General features: G+C 45.5%; 1 protein-coding gene, 1 long non-coding RNA gene and 1 other non-coding gene across 7 annotated transcripts in view; 2 read left to right on the forward strand and 1 right to left on the reverse strand.

Moving 5' to 3' along the window:
- Nucleotides 1–1201: 1201 nt before the first annotated feature.
- trnap-ugg lies at nucleotides 1202–1273 on the forward strand. The gene has a single exon. It is a non-coding gene; the product is annotated as a tRNA-Pro (tRNA).
- An 8853-nt stretch (nucleotides 1274–10126) lies between these two features.
- LOC118220197 lies at nucleotides 10127–13105 on the reverse strand. The gene is made up of 2 exons (XR_004763927.1): nucleotides 12920–13105; nucleotides 10127–10832 (listed from the first exon to the last, which is right to left on the reverse strand). It is a non-coding gene; the product is annotated as an uncharacterized LOC118220197 (long non-coding RNA).
- The window catches only part of zmiz1a (zinc finger, MIZ-type containing 1a), a 147933-nt gene continuing 136314 nt past the window's right edge, over nucleotides 12025–23643 (forward strand). For 3 of the 5 annotated variants that reach the window (XM_035403904.1, XM_035403909.1, XM_035403905.1), the window contains exon 1: nucleotides 12025–12224. The gene's annotated coding sequence lies outside the window, so the exon portion shown is untranslated. The remainder of the gene's footprint in view (nucleotides 12225–23643) is intronic. The other 2 variants (XM_035403906.1, XM_035403908.1) reach the window with 1 other exon arrangement.

Below are 23643 nucleotides of genomic sequence, written 5' to 3' on the forward strand. Positions count from 1 at the left end.
AGCCTTGGAAAGCCAGATGGCGGATCCATGGAAGCACGAGTTCGGAATGGAGCACAGAACTTTATGAAAGCTCAGCAGCGCGGCGATACGAGCGTGAAGGAAGAGAGACGGAGCGTGCGGATGTGATACTAACTCTCCTCAGATTCAGGGGTGTTGTGATACTAACTCTCCTCAGATTCAGGGGTGCTGTGATACTAAGTCTCCTCAGATTCAGGGGTGTTGTGATACTAACTCTCCTCAGATTCAGGGGTGTTGTGATACTAACTCTCCTCAGATTCAGGGGTGTTGTGATACTAACTCTCCTCAGATTCAGGGGTATTGTGATACTAACTCTCCTCAGATTCAGGGGTGTTGTGATACTAACTCTCCTCAGATTCAGGGGGAGACGAGATCACTCAAGGGCTTTAAAATGGATCTAAAATGTACTTTCGCATTTTTACAGTGTGTTACAGGGCAACAGGATCTCCCATGGATGTGCACAGGGTCTCTGATTGGTCAGATATGGCCCAAACGAGCCGGTGTGTGGCACGCACTTATTTCTGCACTCACAAAGCCACTACTCAGGCCCTAAATAAAGGATGAGATCCCTGCAGAAGCTGTGCTGTGCGCTGTGAGCCAACAGGGGGAGGACTGTCTGGGAGAGTAACTTCAGACGCCCCCGCACAGGGGACACAGACAAAACGGGGGGAAAAGGAGAAAGAGTTTTCCACACTTCATTCTTTTTTTTCTTTCCAGACTTCTTTTCATACTCCAATACTCGCACTGCGGGACCCCATGAATTATTCTGCTGCTAAAAAGAAACAAAATGGTAATCAGGTGTCCTTCCCCACAGACAGCCCTGGCAGGCGAGGCACTCAAACTCAACACATCTGCGCTCTATTGCCCCTTTCCAGTGCTCTATTGCCCCCCTTTCCAGCGTTCTATTGCCCCCCTTTACTTTTCATAATTTTCAAGTGGACAATAAAACAAAAAGTTTTACAGGAAGCACATGATGCAGGCACAGCAATGTTTTTAGGGGAGGCCTTTCAAAAAGTAAACGTACTGTTAGGATCTTTTTTCACATAGTTGGACTCAAAGGGTGTAATCCCTGCTTTTTGAAATGGCTGTGCCAGATTCGTCTAAATGACTGACATCTCATAGGACGAGCAAACTCTCCAGTTTGGTGCATAAGGTGAGTCAGAGTGAGTTGTAGAACAGGAGTGGCTCGTTGGTCTAGGGGTATGATTCTCGCTTTGGGTGCGAGAGGTCCCGGGTTCAAATCCCGGACGAGCCCTTGGCATAATCTTTGCAAGTGTCAAGTCTGTCTACCAGTTTCTTTGGTCTTCACTCTGAAAAATGTCACACTTAGAGATCACAGTGCAAGATCCCTAAAAAGTATAGCAGTGATTCAACACACCGTGTTTGGAGGTCCCCCCTTTTCCCTAATGTGCAGGCTCTGGCTCCAGCCTGCACAACATGGCGATACAAAAACTGAACTGCCATGGCTTCAAAACACTTTGAGAAAGCCCAAGGAAGGTCAGTGGATGACGTCATAATCACTGTCCATTTGTTTTCCGCAGTATGTGGTGTGAGTACACATACTGCATCCAGGGCAATGAATCATGGGTCTTTATGAATAAGGACAGACATGTAACATGCACTTGTAGATAAAATAGAATGTTGATTAAATCCAGCCTTCTGATTGTACGTTCAGTATTTCTGCTCAGGCCCTTTTCATTTATTGCTTTCTGCGGTAAAGCATCTGATAATTTGGATTTTCAGTCAAACATTTCAACAGCTGAAGTATTTGTCTGGTGTGTGTGATAGTGTCAGAAGTGAAAAATTGTTTGGCATTCGGCTGGAAGTGTGAATAGGAATCCTTGAGCAAATACAATTTTGTGTTTACAGAAAAGCAGTAACGGCATTGTAGTGGACTTACAAAAGCAAAGTGCCGTTGGCCATAGCCTTACCACTGAGGGCCTTAATTCAGCACAACAGCCGTAAAATATTAGGAAGCAACGTGTTCACCCACAAAATGTCTGCACAGATGCTTATAATGTAGTTCTGTACCATTTTGCAACGTCTGAGAATTTCCCCATTTGATTTTTCCCCGCATTTCTCATTTGATATGCCTATTACCAAGGCAAAGCAGATTTCATGTATCCAATTATAGTATGTAATTGCATAATTACTCAAATATGCTGGTAATGTAATCATTATAAATACCATGCATCATATTATTTTACACAGAGACCTTGCACTATTTAAGAAGGGTTGAATTCAGCAAGAAGACTAAATACAAATACAGCCCTTCAATAGGCTTGGACACATCATATTAATAACACCCACACACACGCGCACATGCACAGACACACACACACACACACACACACACATGCACAGACATACAGACACCCACACACACGCACAGACACACAGACACCCACACACATGCACGCATGCATGCACACACACACACACACACATGCACAGACACACACACACACACACAGACACCCACACACACGCACGCATGCACACACACACACGCACACATGCACAGACACAGACAGAGACACACATATATGCTGGTGGAGTCAGGTATACTGTAAAAAACGTGTTTCCTGTAGTCCTGAGCATTGTTTTTTTTCAGTTTAAGCACAATTATCTGTTTGTGTAATGAATGTACCCTAATCCACGTCGATACCCGCGAAGAGTGCAGCATCGGGGCTGTTAGCGCTCTACCTCCACTGCTTTTATCTGCCCTGCCAATTTATTGTTATTGTAAGCAATTCAACAGATGCTTCCCCATTGATTTCTCCCTAACAGAAGATAGACTTTGGAATCCATATAGATTTCATATCTATTATATAATGGAATTCCTGCTCCTAGAGAAGCTATGGATTTTCTGCCACTGAGTAGAAGTGGTGGTGGCAGCAGTGGCTGTTGTGCGTTTGCTTGTGTGTGTGTGTGCGTGTGTGTGTTAGAGAGGGAGATAGAGTGTGTGTGTGTGAGTGAGAGTGTGTGTGTGTGTGTGTGTGTGTGTGTAGAGTGTGTGTGTGTGTGTGTCTGCATAGTGTGTGTGTGTGTGTAGCGGGTGTGTGTGTGTGTGTCTGCATAGTGTGTGTGTGTGTGTGTGTGTAGCGGGTGTGTGTGTGTGTGTGTAGCGGGTGTGTGTGTGTATGTGTAGCGGGTGTGTGTCTGCATAGCGGGTGTGTGTGTGTGTGTGTGTAGTGGGTGTGTGTGTGTGTGTGTAGTGGGTGTGTGTGTGTGTGTAGTGGGTGTGTGTGTGTGTGTGTAGCGGGTGTGTGTGTGTGTGTGTGTGTGTAGAGTGTGTGTGTGTGTGTGTGTGTGTGTAGAGTGTGTGTGTGTGTGTGTGTGTGTCTGCATAGTGTGTGTGTGTGTGTGTGTGTGTGTGTGTGTGTGTGTGTAGAGTGTGTGTGTGTGTGTGTGTGTGTCTGCATAGTGTGTGTGTGTGTGTGTGTGTGTGTAGCGGGTGTGTGTCTGCATGCTCCTGCGCGTGTGGTATGTTTTCAGAGTGATGCTGGCTTCCTGTAGGACACACCATGCGGGTTTCCTGGTGGAGACGCCAGGTGCGCTGTTTGTTCTGCAGGTTGCCGGGCAACGGGTCATAAACAGAGGGAGCAGCGGGGCCGGGAGGCCTGCAGGGGTGGACCCTCCGCAGACGGGACCAGTGCTGCCCTCCGCGGGACACCCCCAGCCGCTGCACCCCTCTCCGCTCCCCTCTGCTCGCACCCCGTCCCGGGACGGACCAGGAGAGCGGGCGTGGCACATCACCCCACTAATAGGCCATAACTGCAATTAAATGTATTTAAATCTGAAATGACCGACAGAATGGACAAACACTAACGCCCAACCAGAGTATTTATAACTCTATAAAACTAGAAAAGACAAAAGACACAATCATGGCAAAACCATCTTCAATTTTGCTTCATTAAAATTTGAGTTGGTATGTAAGAAAAGAAACAACATAGTCAACATGTACAACATCAACAACATATTAAATGAAAGGAAGGCGTCAGTCTTAAATTTGCCAATAAATAAACCCCAATTTTAGCCAAGGAAGTAAAACAAACACAAAGTGTTTTTAAACTAAAGATTTTTAATTGTTTTCTGACCCATTATGTCCTAACTGTTATTGTATAATAATCAAGCTAATTTTTCCTTCTTAGATGAAATTATTGATCTCATTTGTGATTAATTTCATGTGGCTTATCTGCACATCAATGAAGCAGTTAAACCCAGTGGTCAGCAACCACACCTTCGTCATCATCATCATCATTTACACCTCCCCACAGTTATGGCTGCAGTAAAGATCACAATGGCTGAGTAATTCATCGCCTTGTTAACAGATTCCCCATGCAGTCTATATCTGTTCACATGCTTCCTTTAAGATTAGAGGTTAGGGAACAAACACCGTTCTGCCAGTCACTTAACGTAGGCACTGAACTCTGCTAGCTGTCTCTCTCTCCCTCCCTCCCTCCTCCTCTCTCTCTCTCTGTCTCACTCTTTCTCTACTTCCCTCTGTCCCTCCCTCTCTCTCCCTCTGTCTGTATCTCTCCTTTCCTCCCTCCCTTACGCTCTCTCCCTCGCTCTCCTCCTCCCTCTCTCTCCTTTCTCTCTCTCCCTCACTCTCCTCCTCCCTCCCTCCCTCCCTCCCTCCTTTCTCCCCTCATGGCCTCAGGGAACAGTTGGCTTTCTGAATGCTCTTTCCCTTTTGTGAACACACATTGATTGCCTCTCCGCTCTCCAAAGCAAACCAGCATGTGGTGCAGGCAGCCTGCTCTGGCCAGTACTGCTCACACTACCTCACTGAAATGAAAAAATTGGGGGCGGATTGGGTTGAGGGAGGGGAGGGGGGTGATGGGGGGTGATGGGGGGGGGGCAGAAAGGAGAAATCATCTAGGGGCTCTTTTCACTTCCAGAAATTGTCCCACGGTGGGCGAACGCGGCCGCTCCTCGCTGCTCCTGAGAGGATCGATCGCGCTTTAATTGATTTCCCTCACGTCTTGTCAAACGGCACACGGTTTGCCTCTCCTTCTGTGAGCCCATCCCTCGCTCCATCCCTCTCTCTCTCCATCCCTCTCTCCGTCCGCCCCATCGTCCCTTCTCTGTCTCCTTTCATCCAGACAGACTCGTTTGTTAAGCGGCTCTCCTCTATCCCCCCTTTCTCTTTGTCCGTTTCTCACTCTCGCTCGCTCGCTCTCTTTCTCTTCCTCTCGCCGTCTGAACTGTGACGAGGCGGCCCCTGTCTCTCTCGCACACGCTCAGTTCAGGCTCAGCCCTCAGCCCTAGCCCTTGTGCTGTGCCTGTTTAAACTGGATGTGATGCATAAATGCGGATGCATTTCCACTCAGATTCTATGCATTAGCATAAATTAGGCTTTTTCTTCATGAATTTCTCATTGATTGCTGTTTCTTTTTTTTTTTTTTCAGTTGTGGCCAAAAAAATGACAATCATGTACAATGTTTGGACAGTGCGCCAGAATTTTTAATGCACAACCAATACACAGGATTTTTAATGCTCATTTTTAAGGAGCATGTTCCACGGGACAGCTTTCCCTAATGGCCAAGGCTGATTGATAACTTGTTCCGGTATCTTTGGTTGTGTGGCCAGGGTAATCCGCCAAATGATCTTTAATCAAGCAAGAGGGCATATTTGTGTGTTAATTGTGGCTAAATGTTATGGGTGACCTCTACAGGCCAGCCGTGGTAGTGCGTATGCACTCTCAACACCTCCAGCCTCTCGGCAGACAGCCAGCGGTGGGGGCAGGAGCCCAGGGCTGTTGGGTTTAAATTCAGGCGGGAACTGTAAATAAAAACAGAAGCATCCTTAAATCTCAAAGCTGACATTGCACTTCTTTAATGAAAAAATATCAGAATATTTTAAATATAAAATATTATGTAAATAGACTCACCACGAAAGAAAAGGATCTTTCTGTATTCTAGCTCAGTAAATCAAATCTATTATAAATGACCAGTGATAGTCTTTGTTTGAGCAGGATATGGAGCCACACATTCTCCTTCCCAGCGGTGGGATTGAGGTGAAATTAAAGATTTTCAGAGGCTCATCATCATTGTTCGTTTTTTTTGTTTTTGTTTGTAAATAACATCTGTAAGTCAGGAACACCACAAGAACATATTTTGTAATTGGCTCCATTTATTTTTCCCACTATTTCGCCTGTTTGCTGAGTCTGAAAACCGGGCTTAATGATTGGTGCACCATTTGGAGGGATATTCGGAGGCTAAATTCAAAGATCTGTTTAAAAGGGAAAATTTGGTCTGTCGTGTTCTAAAGCATTTTAGCGGGGAGAACAACAAACAGGGAAGGGGGGGGGGGGCAATGGAATAAATGTGTTGCAGTTTATTGTTGCTCAGTTTATTTTTGCTATTTTTGCTCTCAAATGGGTGCAGTTCACTGACCCATTTGAAAACAGCAAGAAAATGTAATGAAGTAAAAAAAAAAAAAAGTATTCTACTGTCGCGGGTACTGCAAGACCTCTCCCCGTAGGTCAGGAAAGTGGTGTGGGCAACATGGCGCTAACAATGACACCACATTACTGAGCTGTATACAGAGCCTGCATCCGCTGGAAAAGGTCTGGATGAAATAATCACACTGGCTGAATGAGTAATAAAAAGCACTGTAAATTCCACAGATCCACAGAGGCTGTAGGTGAGGCGTTCCCTTGAATGGGGCTGTTCCACAGCTGAGAGTGACTCCGCACACCGGCCCACAGGCCTGTGAAAAGCGCGTGTACTGGCACCGAGAATCCAAAGGAATCAGCGCGCTAATCTCTTAATTACTCGTGAAATTGTATCAGACAGATATCCACATTAAGCTAACACTGTGGCAGCATAACCGACAAATTCTGCAATAGATAGCCTGATTAAACTGACAATGTAACATTGTAACTGACAAATCTAGCAGAAATAGAAAGGGTTGAATTTAAGGTTGAACCAATAATCCCAGCCCTAACCCACTAGTGCTTTCAGTTTTTAGCTGCTGGCCGTGAGCTGAAGGTCTCTGCTAAGCGTATAAATATTGCATTGCAGTGTAATGTAGTGGCAGCAGTCACAGGTGCTGCAGAAACAGGGGACTCCAGGAAGCAGGGGCAGAGGACATAATATTATGACCTTCTGAAGCAGTCGATCGGGGGAATCCAGCTAGGTTAGCCATGACGGCGTGATGAATCATTGATGCATACTCAATCCATCCTTAATGCACTTTGCCCTTAAAGGGGCAGTTCACCTTCTGCTGTTCTCACTGTGTGAGTTTGAATGGCCCAGACAGTTGTATGTGCAGGAAAGGATATTTTTAGATTTTTACAGATGTTAATGATGTTCTGCTGGCAATTAAATAAATCACTTTTTGGGGCTGGGACTATTTCCTATTGTGCATGAATCCTGCTGCACTCAAGGAAAACAATACCAGCATGATATAAAAACTGATATTTATGAGCATAATTGCATACCAGTTTGATGCAATTAATCTATTTAAATGTAAACAGGCTCTGGAAACATAAGATCACTGTACTGTGCTGCTTTGAAGTTGCTTTAGACCACATCCCCCCTAATGCCCGGGACTTAAAAGACTTGCTTAACTGTGTTACTCAGATTCAAAGACAACATTTACTGCTGCAGCACTAAATCTGGTCAATCGTGCGTTTCCGTTTGCACTGCAGGTCTAAAACACTGCAGGTCTAAAATGCTGCAGGTCTATAGCACTGCAGGTCTAAAACACTGCAGGTCTAAAACACAGCAGGTCTAAAACACTACAGGTCTAAAATGCTGCAGGTCTAAAACACTGCAGGTTCATGGTAGTCGCCAGGATGAAGAGGGTAGCACTGAAATCACTAGAAAGCACCGGCTTTGAAGGTCTGATTGGAAGTTGGCCTACATTCTGTCAGGCTAATTGTTTAATTCAATTCAATTTTATTTGTAAAGCGCTTTTTACAGAGAACTGTGCTTTTTTCACAAAGACACTTTACAGAGTGGCAAGGCAAGAGACACGGCAAAAAGAGCAAACAGAGCAAACACCAGGCCTAAACCCCCAAATAGCAGGTACACAAGATAAAAATTCCCAGTGGGGAGAAAACCCTCAAATGGCGGTGAGAAAAAATTCCCCAATGGGAAGAAATCTCAAGAGGAACTCAGCAATAGAGGGGGAGCCCATCCTGCACTGGCCAGCCTGGTGTAAAGTAGCAGACAGCAAGTAAAATGGGTTTAGCAGGTTACAGCTGATGCAAAAGCTAAGAGGAATGACAGAAGACCAAATGGCATAGTTCAGAGTAGTGCAGTTCAGAGGAGCTGGGTGATGGATCTGGAGCTCCAGACAGCTGTGTGTTTGTGAATACAATGGGGGAAACAATCAGAACATGCCATCATCAATATATTATGACACATACAAATGGCACCCAATAATATTTGTGTTTTTTTTTTTTTTTTTTACACAAATTGCATTTCCAACTGCCGGTCTTATGGAGGGACCCCGTCCCGCACACCTGCTCCTGTAAAAGTGCACATAAAGCCAGCCGAGACGAAGCTGCCCCTGTAGTCTCTCTATCGCCATGGCAGCCGTCTGGCCCCAGCTCCCGTGCCTCAGAGTGGGAGGTGTGGGGCTGGGTATCAATGGGAACCATGGAAACGGCAGACAGGGAACTACAGTACACCGTTAATTGATGGGCCTGCATTGTTTATAACGGGCAATGGACTTTAATGGGCTTGAGAAGACTTGCAAGAATTGCATTAATGATCCTAAAGAGATGATGTTAAAACAACAACAACAGCAACAACAACAACAACAACAACAATAATAATAATAATAATAATAATAATAAAGTTGTGATGTGATTTCCAAAGGTGTTAAATATCCATGTGTAATATACACATAACTCAGATATGTATCATTAAACAAATACAATAAAAACCGATGTTCACTTTCTCATGTTACAGCCTACATGTTGCTGGTGCAGAAATGTTATGAAACAGGTTAATTTGCAGATTGACCTTTTGAAAGTTCAGAAATACAATTTACTCCATTTTCTGAAATATTTTGAGTAGAAATGTAAAGCGGATTCAAGTAAAGTACAGTTTCATTGTTGCTTCCGACTCAGTAGCACATAATAGCTCTCCCTCCTTCTATGAACAGTGCAGAAACAGAAAGGAAGGAGAGCTGGGGCTAATTATGTCATTTCCAGACGTATCCCTGCCAACTGCTCATAAGTGTTCTGAAGCAAATGTTCTTCAGATGTAATGCACTGAAAATGGGCCTGGTGCATTAGTGTCAAACGACTTGCATAGGAAAAGCTAAACATGTCATTTGACATTGCCTGTTTTTCTAAATCCAAGTCTCTGAAATGTGCTGTCAAGGTTTAAAAGAAAAAAAACATAAAGAGCAAAATGTGGGTGTAATTTTCTTGGGCCCCCTGAAATATGGCACTAGAATTGATATTTCACTTAGACCCACTTCTTTAAAGTTCCTTTTTTTTTGCACACACGTTTTTAGGGAAATTGCCTGTCAAAACTCAATGTTTTGTGTTATATTTACTCATTCAGATGTGTGTTATAACCCCCCTACACAAATATGTTTTCTACACAAACAGAAGTACAACAGAAGACAAAATATTATTTTTGGTTAAGAGCATGGCCGATTTTTCTCTGAACTAACACTATTTTAACAGTCACAGGTCTGACACTAATAGATGGGAAAGAGAGATCAGCATCACACGCAGATCCGGTTTCCATAGTTGTCTTTTGACAGTACAATACCTTTTATCTTCTTTCTGTTTGTAGCATGCTTTTCTAAAGGTCATTGGCTTATACCTGCCGGAAGATCAACACACTGTTGGTCCATAAGAGCAGCACCATAACACTGGCATAATGTGCGGTGGCCAGCTCTCTCCATATTTGCAAATGCTATATGATCATGTTTAGCAACAGTTACTAAAGCTTCACTTGAAAAGGAAGTGATATATTCTGGAAGGAAAAAGCACAACGTTTACCATGCAGGACATTTGCTGTCCTGACAAAAATGAGTTTGATTTGGAGGAGAGATTTGATCATGTCTTGTTGCTGTCTGTTGATGGATGAGGTCGTTTCTCATAATGTCAGAGACCATACTCTGTCCGTAAAGAAAGCATCCATTTCTTTATTGCAAAATGACCAGGTTACAGACATGAGAGCTCAATCAAGCATTACACAGCCACCACTACCACCACCACAGGCAATATCACTGAAAGTGTTCTGAAATAAAAGCTTTGCTTGTCAAATGTACTGAAGCTATGCGATCAGCTTGGCCAGTGAAAGCACAGTTAACACAGCCAGCTTGGCCAGTGAAAGCACAGTTAACACAGCCAGCTTGGCCAGTGAAAGCACAGTTAACACAGCTGAAATAGTTTCCTGCGTAAACTGGAACATGTGATGTGTAGTGGGCCTGGTGTTTATTTTACAGCACGCTGCGAAATTTAAAGATTACTCTGCCACCTTCTCCTCAGAACAGAGCTGGTCAGACATTATTTTTAAATATTTAAATGAAACCTCAGTAATTTAAGGATAGCATTTTTAATTACTACATGATCATGTCATTAATGAGAAATAACAAGTGTGTCGTAACAGGCTGCTGCCACCCTCGTAGAAAAGGACGCCAGGCGTTTGCGTGTTTCAGGGCTGTGGGGCGGCCTGGGTTCGCCGATAAGCAGGAGCTGCTGGGAATCAATGCCGCCTGTCACCTTTTAGCAGGACAAATGGGGCCTATTGTTCAGGCCCAGACTCCCTAACTTAGGCCACCACAGGACAGAACCCTCCACAGGGGGCTTCGACTCGGGGGGCCGTCCTCTGGAACAGAAATGCACCCAAACAGACCGGATAAGTCCGGAAAATTTGAAACGATTTTAGCAGTTTTTCTTTATGTTCATACAGTCCCACCAGCAATATGGGTGATTCCACTTCTCCATGAAAAAGAGACATTTGCATTTACAACAAGAAATTCACTTCATTATACAAAACCTGAATATATTGCTGTGTAACATACTACGCACTGTAATTTCAGTTCAAGTACGAGTTATGTGAAACTGTTAGGTGTATAAGAAAACAATTCCTTCTTTTGTGTAATTTGTCACTAAAATTTTAAATAACACATTATAATATATGCATATACATTATATATATACATATATTATATATATAATTTTTTTTTTCAGAAATGACACTCGAACATGTTTTATATCCCCGAAACTGCTAAATCCAGCAGAGTAATTGCCTAATAGCCACCAAGTAGCTGAGTATCTCTGTGCTGGCCGGACGGCCCGTGCTGTGGAACGGACGGTGTCTCGGCACGGCTGCCTCAGTCATTGTTCCTTGACGTCACCGCGCAGCCAAGCCTGCCGCTGCCGCCGCTGCTGCTCTCAAACATGTCTTTGTTATTCAGAGGCTTCCATCTGAGACCGGTCACCCGCAAAACGCGGAGCACAGGATCACCTCACCGCGGACCGGGGAAACCTCGCGCATTCCAGGATGATAGTAATAATAATAATAATAATAATCATAATAATAATAGTTGTTATTAGTTATCATTGTTATAAATAATAATACTAACAATAACATTGGTTATGATTAATTATTATTCTAAATTCAATAACAATAATAACAATTATTATTATTATTGCTGTTGTCATCTTCATGTTGTCGTCTATTCCTAAAGTAAAATGAATTTAGCAATATTTAAAATTGGAAATGCTACAAATAATAAAATACATGGATTAATTTTTTAAAAATCTTTTTGTATACATGCATGTCATTTTTGAGTGTAAATTACTTTCAGTCACGCACCCATCAGTAATTTTATTATTATACCGTTGTTCGCTGAAATGAACGTGTGATCATCTCCGGATGTAATTAATACAAAGGACCGTCAAGCATTGCACGTTACAGAGGACGGGTATCCTTCACACGCGCCGTGCGTCAATCCCATCCGCCGACACCGTTTTCCAACGGCTCTCCCGCGAGCTCTGGGACGCGTTTTGTCAGCAGCCACCAAGCATGGCCCTTTGGTAATAGAATAGCCGATGTAATTTGACACTTCAACTTGCTGTGCACTCTGCTAGTTGATTCAGTTACTCACCCACTGACGTTGAGCCCGTTCTCAGTGTTTGTGGCGAGAAAAAAATATATTTAAAACAAGATCTGAAAATTAAGAGGATTTCATTGCTCGCTGCTTGGCTTATATCCGTAAGTAGCTAAGTTCCATATTTGTTTCCATATCGGGTTTCACACCTCTCGCCTATGGCTGGGAAGGTTTTGTGTCTACTTGGATGGGATTCTTGCTCAACAATGGAGTAACACTTAAAGAAACATATAAGAGCTCGCTGTTCGCTATGGTTTATTTTTGTGTTGCCCCCCTAAAGAGACAGGTTGTTTCTATTGTTGGATTTTCTAGCTCGGGATGTTGCTAGTTATCGAGCTAGCTACATTTCATCGGTATGCTTTCGCTCGGCACAGCGTATTAACGGCGTTTGATCCGTATTGTGTAGCGATTGCAAGGAGAATAAATCAAGACGCGATCAATCAAGAAGTGTGAGGTGTGCGGTTTGGAGGTGGGTGCGGGTCACTTTTGAATAAATATCCTGTGATTAAAGGGTTCCTCCGGAATACGTTCTCTTCTGTAGTGGCACGGCGTCGCTTTGCATTTTCCCCCGTTCATAAAATAAGGCGTAACTAAATAACCTAGCCAAGCACCTTTGAGTTCACTGTTAACATTGCTTACATTATTACCGTATTAATAGAAAGTCTCGTCATCTGCGTTCTTGTGTTTATAAGTTGCTATTTATGTAATGTGTATTTTAAAAAATGTATCGCAATAACTTTCATTTAAAAAAAACCCTGTTCGCCGAGTTTCGTTGACCGCGGCTGAAATGCAGTCTTACGTGGGATTTTACAAATTGTCTCTGTGAATTCCTGGTGTCTGGATAGCAAGCCAGTCGGGACTGAAGGGCCTCTCGTATGGGGCGAGACTGAGGACGAGGTTCCTTTCATTGCTGTACATCTGTCCAGGACGCAAATGAACAGCCAACTGGAAAAAAATAAACCAGACAGAGCACCCTGCTTTGCTTTCTAACTATTGTCAGAGAGAGGGGGAGAGCGAGCGAGAGAGGGAAAAGGGAGGGAAGAGGTACGGAGCCCAGTCTGGCAGAGGCGCGGACAAGAGAAGGAAAACTACTGGCTTGACACAGCCACCTAATAGGTAAACAAAGATTGGGGAGGGGGCAGTGTTACGAAAAGAAAAAATGTACCTGATGGGTAGTATTTTTTACAGTTTGGATCGTAAAACTTACAGCGAAATCGCACGTCACATCTGAGGGGGAAAACTTAGGCTACTTCACAGTCAATCGGTTTCAGTGTGGCATGTTTTGCGTGCCTTATGACCGACATTGAGCCGTTGATCTGATATTCATGTGCAGATGCAATTTTTAATATGCTGTTAAATCGGCTCAATTGCCACTTGATCCAACCACATAAATGCGGTTTGTAGGACGTAACAAACATGGAATGCTTTCTGACGCCACTGGTGTTTGGTTAGCTGTGGAATAGCCCTGCTGCAGCAGGCTAATGGGCTGGCTTCCCTTTGCTGAGTTCAGTGTGATTCTGGTGGGCTTTCCTCCTCTCGAAAATGTAGCTAATGAATCAAATTAAACTGAGCAGCAGCAGATTGGTGGGGGTGAAGGCAATCATGTCCGTGCCCGTGCTGCTTGGTCAGTGAATCTGGAGTCTGGACTCCGTGTAGCGCGTTGACAGGAAGGTGGAGGAGCTCGAGAGGATGAATGAGAGGTTGCGAGGAAGACCCTGGGAAGTGCCGCTCTTTGCACTGGATTGTGGGATACGGGGAATGACTAACCGCAGGCAGATAGCGTGCGCTAATGTTTACTGTGTCCGTTTGCGATTGAGCTGGCCTGTGTACGTGTCGAGGAGGTTGTGTTTTGTCGTCAGGTGTGCACTGTCCCTAAGTGATATGTCAAGATCCGTCAGTTTGCTCGGAAGGCGAGGAGTTAAACTGTGTTTGTGTGCGTAAATCCCCTGGATCGTAGTGGAAAGTGGTTACGGGAGTCATAAGGAGCGGCTGCCTTTTGGCCATAGCTTTCTAATGGTTTAAGAACACACTGCACGGGAGAGCACTGGGGTGTGTTTACCAGACTTCTGTTGTGGGGGGGTTGGGGGTGGGGTCATTGTTTTTCTGGACGCGAGTTCGGGCTGGTGAATGAGTGTGAGAGAAAGAGAGAAGTTAATTTTCTTCCCTCCTTGGCTCGGGGGCCCCAGGTTGAGCTTCTGCATTACTGAGGGGCAGAAGCAGTGCGCTGACCTTCTCCTATTCAAGTCGCGGATGTTGAAACACCAGCCGTCAGACAAAAGGCATATTGAAACTGAGCCTGTGCTGTTCGGCACGTGTGTCTGGCCCTGAAGCAGCCCGTTTATGAGCTCTGCTTTCCACCAGCCTCAGCGAGCAAAAGGAGTATTTATAAAACTGTAAATGGGCTTTAAGCTTTTGTTTCTCCCCCAAACAATTTCTGTATGGGTCCCTCTCTCACGCCATGGTCCTGTCCAGCACCATCTGTACTCCACGCATGACTGCTCTCCTGTTTTTGTAAATTAGGCACAACTGGGTACGTTCTGCTGAGGTACCCTGAAAATAAACACACTCACACATACACACACACACACACTTATATATACTCACACATACATACACACACACATACACACACTCACACATACATACACACGCACACACACATACTTATATAGACACACACATGCACACACATACACACACTCACACATATATACACACACACATACACACCCGCACACTGACACACACACACACATACATACACACTCTCACACAATGCTTCAAGCCCTGAGTGGCATCATGTTTTATTTGAGCATAATTCAGATTAAATTAATTAGATGTTATTAACCACTCACCTTGTGCTGGAAACAGCACATGATCATAAAAGACTGATGATTTTTTCTGTGCTCGAGTTCATAACGGTGGACTAAAAAGGAGATGGCAATTTTCTGAACAGAAGATGCTCTTTTAATGAGCATTTTCGTTTTGTGTGCAGTCATATCAGTTAATGCTAGCTTGCTTACTGAACATTTAATTCAATGGTTATCCAAAAGGTGATGTGGAGTTGCATTCGAAAATTATACCACACAAACTGTATTTGTTATAAGCAGAGCTGCCTGTGGAAGCTAGCGAGTACTGATGATTCTGCTTGCATGTTTGCTTCTGAAATGCACATTATGTGCAGGTGTGGTCTAAAGTGGCTGGGGAAGAGTCTGCTTGGTGCTTCTGCCGTGTCACATCCTCAGTTGGATTACTTCTGCCATGTCACATCCTTAGTTTGATTGCTTCTGCCTTATTTGTGTCACATCCTCAGTTTGATTGCTTCTGCCTTATTTGTGTCACATCCTCCATTTGATTACTTCTACCATGTCACATCCTCAGTTTGATTACTTCTGCCTTATTTGTGTGACATCCTCCGTTTGATTGCTTTTGCCTTATTTCCCCTTCAGCATTTCTCAGAGGTGTTGGAGCGCTGCAGAAACTCAGAGTTCTGAGTGGCTCAGGAGTCACTGAATGAGCCAGCGTGTGTCCAATCCAAACTAAAGCCCTGCGTGTGGGGGAGGGGCTCGGAGTGAGGGGGGGGGGGGGGGTGTGAGGGGGGGGTTACATGGCTGTGACTCTGTGTTCTGCTCTTTATGTGCTCGAACATTTACTGCTCAACTTCTTCTTTTGAGAGGAGGAACGCTCACTGTTATGATAAGCAAATGCATGCTCAACCTTTCCCTGTCTCACAATGTTTTAAAGGGCAAAACTTGTAGTATTACACACGCCTGTGCAAAGATACCCTGCTTCAGTATTACACACACCTGTGCAAAGATACTCTACTGCAGTATTACACACGTGCAAAGATACTCTACTGCAGTATTACGCACACCTGTGCAAAGATACACAAATCAGTGCAAAGATACACCTGTGCAAAGATACCTGTCTGCTGCTTCCAAATGTTGAAGGACTGAAGGACTGTGGAATTCACAGGGATGTTCATATCACAAAAAAACCTGTTTACCATACAGAGAACAAATTGAGATTTAAAAAGCTTTGGGCTGTGATTGAACTCCTGACCCTGTTATAAAATCAGATAGAAAATAACGCCTTTCGCTGAGAAGCTGTGGAAACTGTGCAGCTTGCATTCCTGCCTCATTCCTGAATATTAGTCTGGGGTTGGTCTGCGGAGGAAACGTCTTCTCTCTGAGTCATCAGAGCCACTTCCTGCAGCACCTGGGTCCGGCTGGAAATCCCACAAACCCTTGCGCTGACGGCAGGTTTAGCCACGTTTAAGCGCTAACGCTGCAGGAGAAGGCTGTCCGCTGTCCCGCTGCGCAGGCCGGGCCTTATCCATGAGCAGTCCCACTGCGCAGGCCGGGCCTTATCCATGAGCGGTCCGCTGTCCCACTGCGCAGGCCGGGCCTTATCCATGAGCGGTCCGCTGTCCCACTGCGCAGGCCGGGCCTTATCCATGAGCGGTCCGCTGTCCCACTGCGCAGGCCGGGCCTTATCCATGAGCAGTCCCACTGCGCAGGCCGGGCCTTATCCATGAGCGGTCCGCTGTCCCACTGCGCAGGCCATGAGCGGTCCGCTGTCCCGCTGCGCAGGCCGGGCCTTATCCATGAGCAGTCTGCTGTCCCACTGCGCAGGCCGGGCCTTATCCATGAGCGGTCCGCTGTCCCGCTGCGCAGGCCGGGCCTTATCCATGAGCGGTCCGCTGTCCCACTGCGCAGGCTGGGCCTTATCCATGAGCGGTCCGCTGTCCCGCTGCGCAGGCCGGGCCTTATCCATGAGCGGTAAGCTGGGACCTGTCTAGCTGTCTGTTAGGACTGAGTGAATTCCCCCCCCACCCCCCAGACTTGCGTCCTGGTCAGAGGAGGGGGGCCAGTCCACTGAGGCTTCAGTACTACAGCGTGTGACGGCGTTTCTGCGTCTGCCATGACTGGAGGTGTTATTGTAAGGGTGCACCTATTGGGGGGGGGGGGGGGGGGGGCTGGGGACAGAGAGGCAGTTTGTGTATGGGGGGTGAGGTGAGTGGGGGACAGGGGGGCAGTTTGCGCATGGGGGAGTGAGCGGGGGACAGAGGGGCAGTTTATGTATGGGGGGGCTTGGGGACGGAGGGGTAGTTTGTGCATGGGGTGGGGGGGTGTGCGGAGGGCTGGGGGGGGGCAGTTTGTGTGAGCAGAGCCAGGTCTGCAGTGCTGTTGATGTAGCTCGGGTCTGCTCTACAGTGTAGTGCTTGTTTAGGCTAACAGCAGTAATGAGGTAGTCTCTGCCTTTGGAAGACCTGGGCAATACTAGCGTATCAGTAACGGAGAAAACAAGCAACAGCACAGAATAATGCATAATGTTGGAGAATAGGAAAACTTGTGGTTGTGTAAACATTATTTACTTTGTTAAGAGGGAGGAAAGAAAAAAATGCCCCTAGCACAGAACTGTTGTGCCCTGTTGGAGCAACGCTACAATAAAGTTTTCTTCCTGTTTGCAGAATGTATTTGGGTGCTGTTTGGACTGGACAGGATGTGTACGTTTCATTCAAATGCAGCCTGACACACGTTGACCGTTCTGTGTCTGGACGCATCTCTGATGTATTTGCCTGTTCAAAGCTCTGTTAGCCTCAGCAGGAGCGCTCACCCCAACCCCAGAATGACCAGTTTGACGTTTAAAGTATCGGGTAGTCTACGCAGCCGCGCCAGAGCGGATCCACGGGAGCGCACCAGGACGTGTTTGTGCTGGATTCAAACACGCTGCTTTTAAAACCCGCCGTTGGCTTGGACGCACCGGCGTGTTTTTTTAGCGCTTGTATTGGGGGGAAAGTCAGCCTAAGCTCACTTAATCTAATGTATCCCTTCGTAATAGAATGTGAATGATGCAACATTATAAACAAGCTTTAGTCTAAGTCTACGCTGAACTGGCTGCTGGGATATTGTTTTCCCGGCCTTGTAGCCGAACGTTTCTGGTGAAAGTGCTGCTGACCCCTGTGGATCGCTAGCTAAGCTCAGCTAATAGGCCTCGCCATTGTTTGATGTTTAGCAGGCAAGTGCCCTCCAGAGATTAACTTTTCATGTACGCAGGTAAAACACTGAGACAATCTATTTCAAACAACAGCACTCCCCTTGTGCTCATACCGTTGCTTAAAAGGGCCAGACAAATATTTGCTTCTGCAGTTTTTTTTTCCTAGATTGAACAAAGTTTGTTGAACTGAAATGAAACATTTAACACCAGCAGCATGAAGTCCTAAAGGTCCTAATTACTGTGAAGGCCCCTCCGTAAGGGTTCGTCCCTTTCTTCTGTCAGGAGTGAGAGAGGGACGGGGTTTCTGTTCTTCTCAGAGAAGGCGGGAGAATTGTGAGACGCAGTGAGAATGGAAAGAAGGTGATGTGCCTTTGCTTTTTTCTTCTCCAGATGTTTGTAATTATGATTCAGGTTTCATCATACAAAAGCATCTGAATGGGTGTGTTTAAGGCTGTCAGAATGAGATTATATCAGTGGTTGCTATGTATCCATTACTCTGTGTTTATAGTTTGACTTGGAAAAAAACATTTCGGCTGTTTTTATGTGGATTCATGCATGTAAGTGTTTCAGGAGAAAAGAGATTTAATAGATAGAGGCATTCGGCTGTTGAGCTGTTGCCTTGTGGTGTACTTGATTCTTACTGTCTGCTTGAGTATTCATGCTTGGGATGCTTTATTCAGTAATTTGAATATCCATTTAGCTTACTTGAGTAATTGTACATTAAAAGGCATTTGTTGAGAATTTCAGTAATGGCCTAATTGTACCCTGCTACTTGTCAGCCTGCAACCGCTGTATGTACTGTATGAGGGGTAATACAGCCGTAGGGATATGTACAGTATGAGGGGACCTCCTTCAGGGTGAATCCCTCTGAAATGGTTTCTGACTGACTCTGTGTCCTGGCCTTTCACACTACACAGGTGATCTGTCTCAACAGCCCCAGGTACATTAACACCTCCAGTGATCTGGGGCCTGAACTGCGGCTTCCCCTGATCAGCGCTCTTCCCCCTGATCAGTGCTCTTCCCCCTGATCAGTGCTCTTCCTCCTGATCAGCGCTCTTCCCCCTGATCAGTGCGCTTCCACCTGATCAGCGCTCTTCCCCCTGATCAGTGCTCTTCCCCCTGATCAGCGCTCTTCCCCCTGATCAGCGCTCTTCCCCCTGATCAGTGCTCTTCCTCCTGATCAGTGCTCTTCCCCCTGATCAGTGCTTTTCCCCCTGATCAGCGCTCTTCCCCCGATCAGTGCTCTTCCTCCTGATCAGCGCTCTTCCCCCTGATCAGTGCTCTTCCACCTGATCAGGAGAGGATCTGCACTGAGTCTTCCTGCTGTTCCCCGGCCAAAGCCAAACAATGTTCTTAATCCGGGTTGGAGCTTTCTAACTATTCTGTTAGCTTGTGCTAACCCTAACCACCAATAACTCCATGTTCCCGATGCGGGAATGGCCAATTTGCTGGTGCTTTTGAATGAAAACCTGCCTTTGTTTTTGGTTATTTTTTGGACGTGAGATTGTATTTTTTGGATCAGTTTTTTGCTGCTTTAGACTGGTGGCTTTTGATGGTTTGTAAACAGTTTTCCTGTGTTGTTTTCCCTCCGGTTTGGTTTCTGAAGTTGACATCAGTTTTGTGGCTCTGGATGTGTTGATGAATGAGGTCTGGCTTATTTGAAAGGAAGGCATCAACCTCCGCTCCCAGGAGTCTGTTTTTTAGACTTTATCATGGTGTAGAAAGCATCAGGTGAAATGTTTTCATGCCCATAAACGCAGCCTACTGCTGGTTTGGCTCTTGGCTGTACTTGGATGTGCTCGAGTAGCTTATTTTGTGAAAAAGCCCTGGATGTGGGTTTGATTTCCGTTTGTTCTCACTTGGAATGATTTATTGATGATGTTTCCTGGCTAGTTGGGCTTTGACTCTTAAGTCACCAGAGGAAAGGGCTTTGGGAGAATTCAGCCGAACATTGTGTGGAAGCTCAACGTTTATTCATTAAGCACAGAAACACTTCTTACTTCATATTCATATTTAACATTCTTAATGATAGGCTAGTAAACAGGATATTAAAAAGCATGTCAGTCATAGCTGGGATTTCGAGTCTAAATGAAGAACTTGAGTGTCTCCGTGTATCAGTTTCAGGTGGCTGTGCTGGCATCTGAAGCTGAGGCCCATGTTAGTGCTGCATTTACACTGAAACTGAGGCCCACATTAGTGCTGCATTCACACTGAAGCTGAGGTCTATGTTAGTGCTGTATTTACACTGAAGCTGAGGTCCATGTTAGTGCTGCATTCACACTGAAGCTGAGGCCCACATTAGTGCTGTATTTACACTGAAGCTGAGGTCCACATTAGTGCTGTATTTACACTGAAGCTGAGGCCCATGTTAGTGCTGTATTTACACTGAAGCTGAGGTCCATGTTAGTGCTGCATTTACACTGAAGCTGAGGCCCATTTTAGTGCTGCATTCACACTGAAGCTGAGGCCCATTTTAGTGCTGCATTCACACGGAAGCTGAGGCCCATTTTAGTGCTGCATTCACACTGAAGCTGAGGTCCATGTTAGTGCTGTATTTACACTGAAGCTGAGGTCCATGTTAGTGCTGCATTCACACTGAATCTGAGGCCCACATTAGTGCTGTATTTACACTGAAGCTGAGGTCCACATTAGTGCTGTATTTACACTGAAGCTGAGGCCCATGTTAGTGCTGTATTTACGCTGAAGCTGAGGTCCATGTTAGTGCTGCATTTACACTGAAGCTGAGGCCCATTTTAGTGCTGCATTCACACTGAAGCTGAGGCCCATGTTAGTGCTGCATTCACACGGAAGCTGAGGCCCATGTTAGTGCTGCATTCACACAGAAGCTGAGGCCCATTTTAGTGCTGCATTCACACTGAAGCTGAGTTCCATGTTAGTGCTGTATTTACACTGAAGCTGAGGTCCATGTTAGTGCTGCATTCACACTGAAGCTGAGGCCCATTTTAGTGCTGTATTTACACTGAAGCTGAGGCCCATGTTAGTGCTGTATTCACACTGAAGCTGAGGTCCATGTTAGTGCTGCATTCACACTGAAGCTGAGGCCCATTTTAGTGCTGTATTTACACTGAAGCTGAGGCCCATTTTAGTGCTGTATTTACACTGAAGCTGAGGCCCATTTTAGTGCTGTATTTACACTGAAGCTCTGGCCCATTTTAGTGCTGTATTTCCTGGCCCATTTTAGTGCTGTATTTACACAATGATGCAGCAGGAAGGGTTGGGATTAGGGCTGATGTTGCTGTGTTTGTATACCCTGCTTTGAAATGTGGTTTTTGTGGTTAGAAACACAATAAATCGGCCTTAATAAACTGCTGCTTCCTGCAAGTTCCTGCCTGGTTATGGGAACACACTCAACCTCTGTTTGTTTTTTTTCTACCATTTTCTTTTTGGATGTACAAGTAGTGAGGCTATCAATTATCATATTTAATTGGCTCCTGGAGCTCCCGCCTCATCAGTGAAGGGTATGGTCCACCAGAGTTCCGCCCAAACGTGGCTGAATGGAGAGCATGCCACTGAGGTCCTGTAATTTTACAAAGAGCTGCAAACCGTAAACTGTGAAACCTCACTCTTCCATTGTCCGGTTCTTTTTTTCCGTATTACGCCATCCTCTTCCAAAAGTAGGTTAATGGCATCTACTGGCAAACTTAACTTTAATGACTCTTGTTTGCAGAAGGAATGTTCTTTGACCGAGTGAGGTCAGATAAATATTAAACAATATTTTATCATTTAACCAAGTTGCTTATGTAAGACCTGCTGTTTTTTTGTTTAAACTTAGCCCAGGATGCAGTTGCTTGTTGAAGTCTAAACTAGCCAAAGCAGAACAGTTTATTATGATAATTTTAAAAAGCACTAGTTTTTAAAGTATTGAAAGGTTAACAGTTACAATAATTAAACCATGCTTATGCTATGTTAAACGGGAAAATAGCTTAAATGTGTGTGTGTATATGTGTATGTATATATATATATATATATATATATATATATATATATATATAAGCCAAATGACTCCAGCCATTGTTGGAATTTTAGTCCATATATTGCATTACGGCACCAAGAAAATGTAGCCTGTAGCCTGTAGTTTGTGGCCTGTAGCCTGTAGCTGGTAGCCTGTGGCCTGTAGTTTGTGGCCTGTAGCCTGTGGCCTGTGGCCTGTAGCCTGTAGCTGGTAGCCTGTGGCCTGTGGCCTGTAGCCTGTAGCTGGTAGCCTGTGGCCTGTGGCCTGTGGCCTGTGGCCTGTGGCCTGTAGCTGGTAGCCTGTGGCCTGTGGCCTGTAGCCTGTAGCTGGTAGCCTGTGGCCTGTGACTTGTAGCTGGTAGCCTGTGGCCTTTAGCCTGTAGCCTGGACGCTAACAGCACAAAGCTGGCTCTGCATTCCAGCGCTAAGTGAGCGCTAGCCGCGGAGGGAGAGGAGTCCGAGCTTCACTGGGCTGGATGAGGACTCACTCAAGGTGGTCTATTCTGGGAGAAATGTTTCTTTCTGTGGAGACTGACAGTGTCTAGAGGCTGGGGTGGGGATAAGGGGGGTGGGGGTGGAGAACGGATTTAATATAAACCAACTACAGGTGCGCTAAGCTGGCCCCGGCGCTAGCTCACAGCAGTCTGTGTGCCACTTTAAGTGCTCTTTTCCTTCTGAGGGATTTTTAGCCACCCTCTGTCAGCGACTCATGCATGTTTGATTTGACGTTCTGTGAGAAATATTCTCAGAGGATGCCCCGATGCGGGGTCGCGTCCCTCTCCGCGAGCGCGGGGCTTTGAATCATGCATGACACCCTCCGCACTGCGGGCTTCGGGCCCATAAATTAAACAAAGCTGTGCATTTAGTTGACACTTATGATTTGAGTAGCTTTCGCACGTTTTTTAGTCTGAAAATTGTTGGCTTTCATCATTGTCCATAAAATATGCTCACATCAAACTGGATGTATTTTTTTTTATTTATCCCAGGTTCTGTCCTTCTTTCCTCTCCTCATAAATATGAAGCTCAGAGCTGATGGTGATTTAGCCGCAGTGGTGCGCAAACCCTCGTCCAGCGCAGGACGCACAGCGCCGTTTGCGTGCACATCTCAGGAATGCGATTTTATTTTAGAAGAGAATCCGGTGGAAGATCAGAAATGATTTCACGTGCGGGGCGCGTGGGAGAGTGCGGGTTTAGTGTGGGAGAGCGCGGGTTTAGAGGTAAAGAGTGATAGAGGAGAGGTGGAGGAGGCGGAGGAACTGCGCTCAGCTCCGCCCTCAGGGAGTCATATTTCTTTGTTCTCCTACAAGCAAATTAACTGGGATTTACTAATATACCGGAAATGTGTTTAACCCACTCAACCCTGCCCCCCCACACCCCACACACACACACACACACACAAAGGCACACAGACACTCACAGGCACACTCTCTCTATCTCTCTCTCTCTCTCTCTCTCTCTCTCTCTCTCACACACACACACACACACACGCTCACACATGCTCGCCACACACATGCACACACGCCACTTCATTTGAATTTGGACTGTTCAAGA

The sequence above is a fragment of the Anguilla anguilla genome, chromosome 2, assembly GCF_013347855.1.
Source record: "Anguilla anguilla isolate fAngAng1 chromosome 2, fAngAng1.pri, whole genome shotgun sequence".
NCBI classification, from domain to species: domain Eukaryota; kingdom Metazoa; phylum Chordata; class Actinopteri; order Anguilliformes; family Anguillidae; genus Anguilla; species Anguilla anguilla.